Genomic DNA, 7648 nt, shown 5'->3' with positions numbered 1-7648 from the left:
ATGTGGTATAAATGAAAAATGAATATTAGATGAAAAAGAAATCTGGGAAAAAACACTAGATGTGCCAAAAGGGAACCTTTTATGGTAACAAGGGATATAATTCAAAATGAAGATAGGGTGCAATATTCAACAAATACTTAATCAATTCCCACAGCCTTTTAGGAACAAAAAAATGCATGAAACATTTAATGTTAGCTACTACTAAAATTTAAAATAAGTGTGTAACTTTCTTGAGTGGTTCTGTTGCTTACAAATATTTCATTTAAGTATATAAAGAAAAAAAACCTCTTAGAAATACAAAGAAAAACTGACACAAACGCTGTAATTTTGTGAAATGTCAACATACCATTATTGTTTTTAGAAGATAAACTAGACAAAAAATAAACAAAATATAAAGGATTTAACTCATAAAATGAGTAAGCTTAACTTTTAAAATGAGGTGAGGAGGGAGTACATTTTCCTGGAAATTATGGAAAATTTATAAACATAAAACATATAATAATAAAATGCACAAATTCAGTACAATTATTTCTTAATAATAGACATTCCTTGAGGATAATTGATCCTGAGACTAATCCTTTCAAAGTAAATCTCCTTAAAAGGAAGTTCAAAACTTCATAAGAAGCACTGAAGAAAAGTTGGAGTGGAATTTTATCTTGAAAAATGAAACAAAAAATTATCAAGGTAAATTTATTTTATTACATATTTAATGAAATTAAAGAACAAAAAATATTGATTTTGGCATATTCTGACAAATTTGTGATCTCATGATACAACACCCCTCATGTTTGAATAATAGAAAGAAAAATTTTGCTGCAAAAAAAATCAAAGCTTTTATCAGTTTCCCAAGGGTCCTTTCAATGCTTTTCTCTTTAGAAGTTTCTCCCCTGACACTATACGCCATCATCTTGTGATTTTCCTCTTCTTTCACTTGCATTCTGCCAGATCCTCATTTGTCAAAGAAATTTGGGTGATTCCAGCAGTTCTCCAACATGACCTTCAACCTTAAAACTTCTGCAGGCTCTCTTTTTGATCAAATATAATGTGTTTGTTTTGTTGTGTCAGGAAAACACCCAATAATCAACTAAATGGCCATGATCAACCAGATGGCCAGGTAAAGATCCTGGTCTTACCGGTGAAAGGACCATTAAGACAAGATCGATTTTATAAATGCTTAATTCATCAATGAACATTTCATGTTGTGACAATTTTGCTACCCTATACAACTTCATAACCATAGGGAGTTAGATATTGAAGTCTCCCCCTCTTGGAATGTAAAACAAACTATCCTACATAATTATGTGTGAGAAGATGTCAAAATTGCAATGACAGCTTATTTAGAAGTTAATCACAATGAAAATAGATTGTATCAAAACTAATGGAATGAAAAAAACTAATGAAATAGAGTCAAGGTGTTAATCAGTAGTGGAATTTATGGAGTTAAATGCTTTCTTTATTAAGTAATATTGAAAATAAATAAATAAACTAAGCGCTTAACTTCCAAAAAAACTGCGAAAAGGTACGGAATCTAAAAACAAGGAGCTAAAGATATAAATGGCGGTCAAAAAATTAATCTAAACTCTGATTCTTTGAAAAGAACAACACATTCCAAGTCTAAGCAAAGGAAGGAAGGAAGGGAGGGAGGGAGGGAGGGAGGAAAGGAAGGGAAAGAGGGAGGGAGAGAGGAGTGAAATGAGAAAGAAAGAAATGAGGGAAGCAGAGGAAAAAGGGAGTAAACAGGGCACAATTACATAAAGTTAGGAATGGCAAAAAGGTCTCCAGAAGAGATCAGGTTCTGGAAGACTTTTTTTTTTTAAACATCTTTATTGGAGTATAATTGCTTTACAATGGTGTGTTAATTTCTGCTGTATAACAAAGTGAATCAGCTATACATATACATATATCTCCTTGCTCTTGTGTCTCCCTTCCACCCTCCCTATCCCACCCCCACCCCCGCATCCCACCCCTCTAGGTGGTCACAAAGCACCCGAGCTGATCTCCCTGTGCTCTGCGGCTGCTTCCCACTAGCTCTCTATTTTACATTTGGTAGTATATATAAGTCCATACCACTCTCTCACTTCATCCCAGCTTACCCTTCCTCCTCCCCGTGTCCTCAAGTCCATTCTCTACGTCTGTGTCTTTATTCCTCTCCTGCCCCTGGAAGACTTTCAAAGTCCATTTGTTCTTAAAACGAAATTAATAATATAAAGTGACTCCTATCGCCATCTGTTGGTGGCAGACAGAGTTGACAACTTTCCTCTGGCTTTGTTCCCATCTAAGATATCTTGTAAATCAAAGTTTCCAAGTTATTTTAAATTTACAGCAGATGAAATATTTTAAATGGTACAAGATACCTTAGATGCTATGTCAATTAAATTTTTTTCATTTTTAATGACATTTATTGTTTTCTTTCTAATTTTACAAGCAATACAGTTTCATTGAAGACAATTAGAAATACATAAGAGCATAAAGTAAAAATTAGCAATCACTCATAATCCCCACCGCCCAGAGATAACCATCATTATCATTTTGATTCATTTCCTCCCAGTGTCTACATATTGTTTTAACTGGGGTATAATTGACCTACATCGCTGTTAGTTCCAGGTGCACAACACAGTGATTCAATATTTCTATACATTATAAAATGATCACCATGATAAGTATAGTTACCATATGTCACCATACAAAGCTATTACAATATCATTGGTTATATTCCCCATGCTGTGCATTTCAGCCTCGTGACTCATTTTTTTTTTCTAACTGAAAATTTGTACCTCTAAATCTCCCTCACCTATTTCACCCATTCTTCCCCACTCCCTCCCCTTTGGTAAGCACATATTTGTTCTCTGTATCCATGAGTCTGTTCTGTTATGTTTGCTCATTTGTTTTGCTTTTTAGCTTCCACATATAAATGAAATCATATGGTACTTGTCTTTCTCTGGCTGACTTATTTCACTGAGCGTGATACCCTCCAGGTCCATCCATGTTATTGCAAATGGCAGAATTTCATTCTTTTTATGGCTCAGTAATATTCCATTGTGTATATATACCACATCTATTGATGGACTTAGGTTGCTTCTATATCTTGGCTATTGTAAATACTGCTGCAATGAACATAGAGGGGCCTATATCTTTTCAAACTAGTGTTTCTGTTTTCTTTGGAAGAATACCCAGAAGTCAAATTGCTGGATCATATAATAATTCTGTTTTTAATGTTTTGAGGAATCTTCATACTGTTTTCCATAGTGGTTGCACCAAATTACATTCCCATGAACCGTGTGCTAGAGTTCCTTTTTCTCTGCATCCTCACTAAATCTTGTTATTTATTGTCTTTTTGATAATAGCTTTTCTGACAGGTATGAGGTGATATTCATTGTGGCTTTGATTTGCATTTCCCTGATGATTAGTGATGGTGACATCTTTTGATGTTTCTGTTGCCCATGTGTATGTCTTCTTTTAAAAAATGTCTTCTCATGTCCTCTGCCCATTTTATAATTGGGTTGTTTGTTTTTTGATGTTGAATTGTATAACATCTTTGTATATTTTAATATTAACCCCTTATGAGACACAGAGTTTGCAAAGATCTTCTCCCATTCAGTGGGTGGCCTTTTCATTTTATTGATAGTTTCCTTTGCTGTGCATGCTATGACAATTAACCTTAAAATCTTAACTAGGTGGGAAAATGTGTTGGAAATTATAAATCACTAAAATTGACTTGAGAAGTACAAATGTCAAAAACATGAATGACTGTAAGAAATTTTTTTAAAAAAAGCTTTCCGCAACATGTTTTAGGACCAGAGACTATTACAGGTGAGGTTCTTTTTTTTTTTTTTTTTTTGCAGTACACGGGACTCTCAACCACTGCGCCACCAGGGAAGCCCAACAGGGGAGGTTCTTTTATGAAAGTATCTATACTCTTCAAACTGTTCTGAAATTTAGAAAAAGAGGAAGACCCTCTAATTAATTTTTTAAAATCAGTATAACTCTGACACCATAAAAAATCTAACAAAAATACCCTAAAAAGGAAATTTAAAGATATTACAATATTAAATATGGAAGCAAAAGTCATTTTAAAAATCATAACAAAATAAATAAAAGTATATAGACAAGAATATCACACCATGTCCAGTGAGCATTATTTCCAGACGTACAGGATAGATCAATACATGAAATCATCAATCTGATTCACCATGGTGATAGATCCAAAGATAAAAACTCTGTGAGGATCTTTAAGTATAAAAAGAAAACACTTTGATAAAATCCAACTACATGTCTGGCTAAACAATCCTAACAGTAGAGTTAGAAGAACAGTTCATAAACATCAATAAGATTTCCTCTCCTAAAATCAGGAGTAAGAAAATGATTCCTGAAATAACCACTATTATTCAGTATTGTCTTGGAACTTTGGGTCAGTGCAGTAAGTTAGAAAAAGAAATAATATGTAAATTTCAGAAAAAAATATATATAACTATTTGGTTTCAAAAACCAAAGAGAATAAACTAAAAACTATTAAATAAGTAAATGAGTTCAGCGTTCTAATTTTATTAGAAAATAAATATAAACCAAGATAATATCTTTCCTATATACTAGTTAAAATCATTTATAAAATATCATGGGAGGGAATTATTTCATAAAAGTATCAAAAACTATAAAATTTCTTGAAATTAAGTTTAAGACACACTTTGTCATACCTACAAAACTCTAAGAAAACGTAAAACATAGTTTGGGCAAATAAAATAACACACTTTGTTCAAGGATGAGAAGACTTAGTATTGCAAACAAATTAGTTCTCCTCCAAATTAACCCAAACATACAATGCAATCCAACCATAATTTCAATAGGACTTTTTTTGAAAATAAATGGTACAGGTTTTCAAAAATTCAACTAGAATAATAAACACAGAGAATACTCAAGACATTTATTAAATAAAGGGAAATAAAATGAACCTTTCCTTAGGTGACTTTAACTGTACAGCCCAACAGAATGTCCAGGAACTAAAAGAAGGATCTAAAAGAAAGTGGCATGTGATAAGAGTAGCATCACAGAGCAGCATGGAAAATAAGACTATTAATAAGTGGTATTGAAACAACTGGTTAAGTACTTAGAAAAATAAATAAATAAATAAAAAATAATAAACTCACTAGCACCCTCCAATAAACATATGGTAAGTTATACTTAGTTCTGAATTGTCGACTGCTCTTCCTATGAGATTATACTTCCACGTCCCATGGCATAGACTTGGCCACGTGACTTGATTTGGTCAGTGAATACGCCACATCCTAGTAGAAGTTCAATGTGCCATTGCATGGTTCCACCATGGCTCTTTGTCCCTCTGGCAGGAGATAGAGCCTGCTCCTTCAGGTGCGGTCCCAGAACGAAGCACACCTAGACCAGTAGCAAAGCTAGCCTACAGCCAATATGCAAAGTGAGTGAGAAATAAATATGTATGATTACAAGCCATTAAAATTTAGGGATCATTCGTTACCATGAACAACCTAAAGAAAATCTGGGTGGTATAGAAATAGAAAGATGAAATGTAAACAAGAAACTATGAAGTCTCTAGAGGAAAATATGGATGAATGTTTATATAATCTTATGTTTATTTAAATGTAACATGGAGGGACATTACTTAAATGAAACAATTTAAAGCTTTGGCTACATAACAGGTCAAAATTTCTTTTCTACAAAATATTCAGCCAACAACACACTGGGAAAATTTATGTACAACACATATGTCAAAGGATTCATATGAAAAAGTTCTTATCAGTGGAAAAAAGTAATGTTGGGACTTCCCTGATCATCCAGTGGTAAAGAATCTGCCTCCCAATGCAGGGGACGTGGGCTCCATCTCTGGTTGGGGAACTAAGATCCCACATGCCACGGGGCAACTAAGCCCATATGCCACAAATACTGAGCCCATGGCTCAACAAGAGAACCCGCGCCTCAACAAGAGAGCCCGTGTGCGGCAAACTACAGAGCCCATGTGCTTGGAGCCCGCGCCACAACTAGAGAGAGAAAACCTGCACACCACAACTAGAGAGAAGCCCACGTGCTACAACGAAGACCCAACGCCGCCAAAAAAAAAAACAAAAGAAGAAAAGAAAAGAAAGAAAAAAAGAAAATAAAGTATTTTTTTTTAAAGTAATGTTTTAAGGGGCCAAGGATATTTTTAAAAAGTTCATTCTTAAAAGAAAGGATATAAATAACCACAGAAAATGTTAAAATATATTTAACCTCACTATCACCAAATAAATGCTAATAAATATTGAAGTTCCTTTTTTTAGCAATCTTATTAACAAATATAAAATGTATGATCATGCCCAATGTTGGCAAAGGAATAGGGACAGCAGCACTCTCTTACACTGCTCTTAAGAGTGTAAATTTTTTGGAAAGTAATTGGACAAAATATTAGAAGACTTAAAAAGTGACTCAGAAAGTCTACTTCCTGGAGTTTATCCTTAAAAATAATTGGATAAATGGGCAAAAATATAGATACATATCATTATCATTTATAATAGGGAAATATCTTTTAAAATCTTAAATAAATTTATGATACATTTATACAATGGAATTCCATACAGTCATTGAGGATGGTTATGTAAATGTATAAGAAAAGACATATATGACTTAAAAAGGCAAAACACAACTTAAAAATATTTGGTTAGGGACTTTCCTGGTGGCACAGTGGTTAGGAATCACCTGCCAATTCAGGGGGCACGGGTTCGATCCGGGGTCCGGGAAGATCTCACATGTTGCGGAGCAACTAAGCCCATGCACCACAACTACTGAGCCCATGAGCCAGAACTACTGAAGCCCGCGCATCTAGAGCCAGTGCTCGGCAAAAAGAGAAGCCACATCGAAGAGAAGCCTGTGCACCGCAACAACGAGTAGCCCCCGCACGCAGCAACAAAGACCCAACGCAAGCAAAAAAAAAATTTGGTTGAACTCTACTCAATGCTCTGTGGTGACCTAAATGGGAAGGAAATCCAAAAAAGAGGGATATATGTATATGTATAACTGATTCACTTTGCTGTACAGCAGAAACTAACACAACATTGTAAAGCAACTATACTCCAATAAAAATTAATTAAAAAGTTCAGTTATATCCAATTATTTTATTCTAAGAATATATAGTATAAATAATATGTATATATGTATATTTCAGTTGTGTGTACATATTTATATCCATACATAATTTTTTAATATCTAAAACTGGAGGAATAGCTAAATAAGTAATTTGGGGTGTATTTTTTTTCTTTCGTTCATATGCATTTTCTAAAACTTCAACAATGTATTATTTATGTATTAGAAAAGTAATAAATTTTTTGAGAGTATTCTAAAAAGCTGTGTTGCTTAAACCCCATTAGGGTGACAGATCTCTGAGAATATATGGAAGGCTATTGATTGCCTGACCTTGAAAATGCACACATACAGAGAGACACAGAATTCTGTATGGATTTCCAGTGACTTGTCATTTCTCTTGAATGTAAATCCATGGACATCTAGATGAAGAATGCTTGACGTTAAGTATTGTACACCTCATTTCTGTCTACTCTGGAAGTCATAACCTTGGGTCCACTCAGTCCAGGTATCTAAAATGAACAAGACCCAGCGTTGTTTAACTTAGTGTTTTCTTAAGTTGACAACG

Source organism: Tursiops truncatus, chromosome 19 (assembly GCF_011762595.2).
Source record: "Tursiops truncatus isolate mTurTru1 chromosome 19, mTurTru1.mat.Y, whole genome shotgun sequence".
In the NCBI taxonomy this organism is placed as follows: domain Eukaryota; kingdom Metazoa; phylum Chordata; class Mammalia; order Artiodactyla; family Delphinidae; genus Tursiops; species Tursiops truncatus.
The sequence above is the reverse complement of the archived record's forward strand: the minus strand, read 5'-3'. Positions refer to the sequence as shown.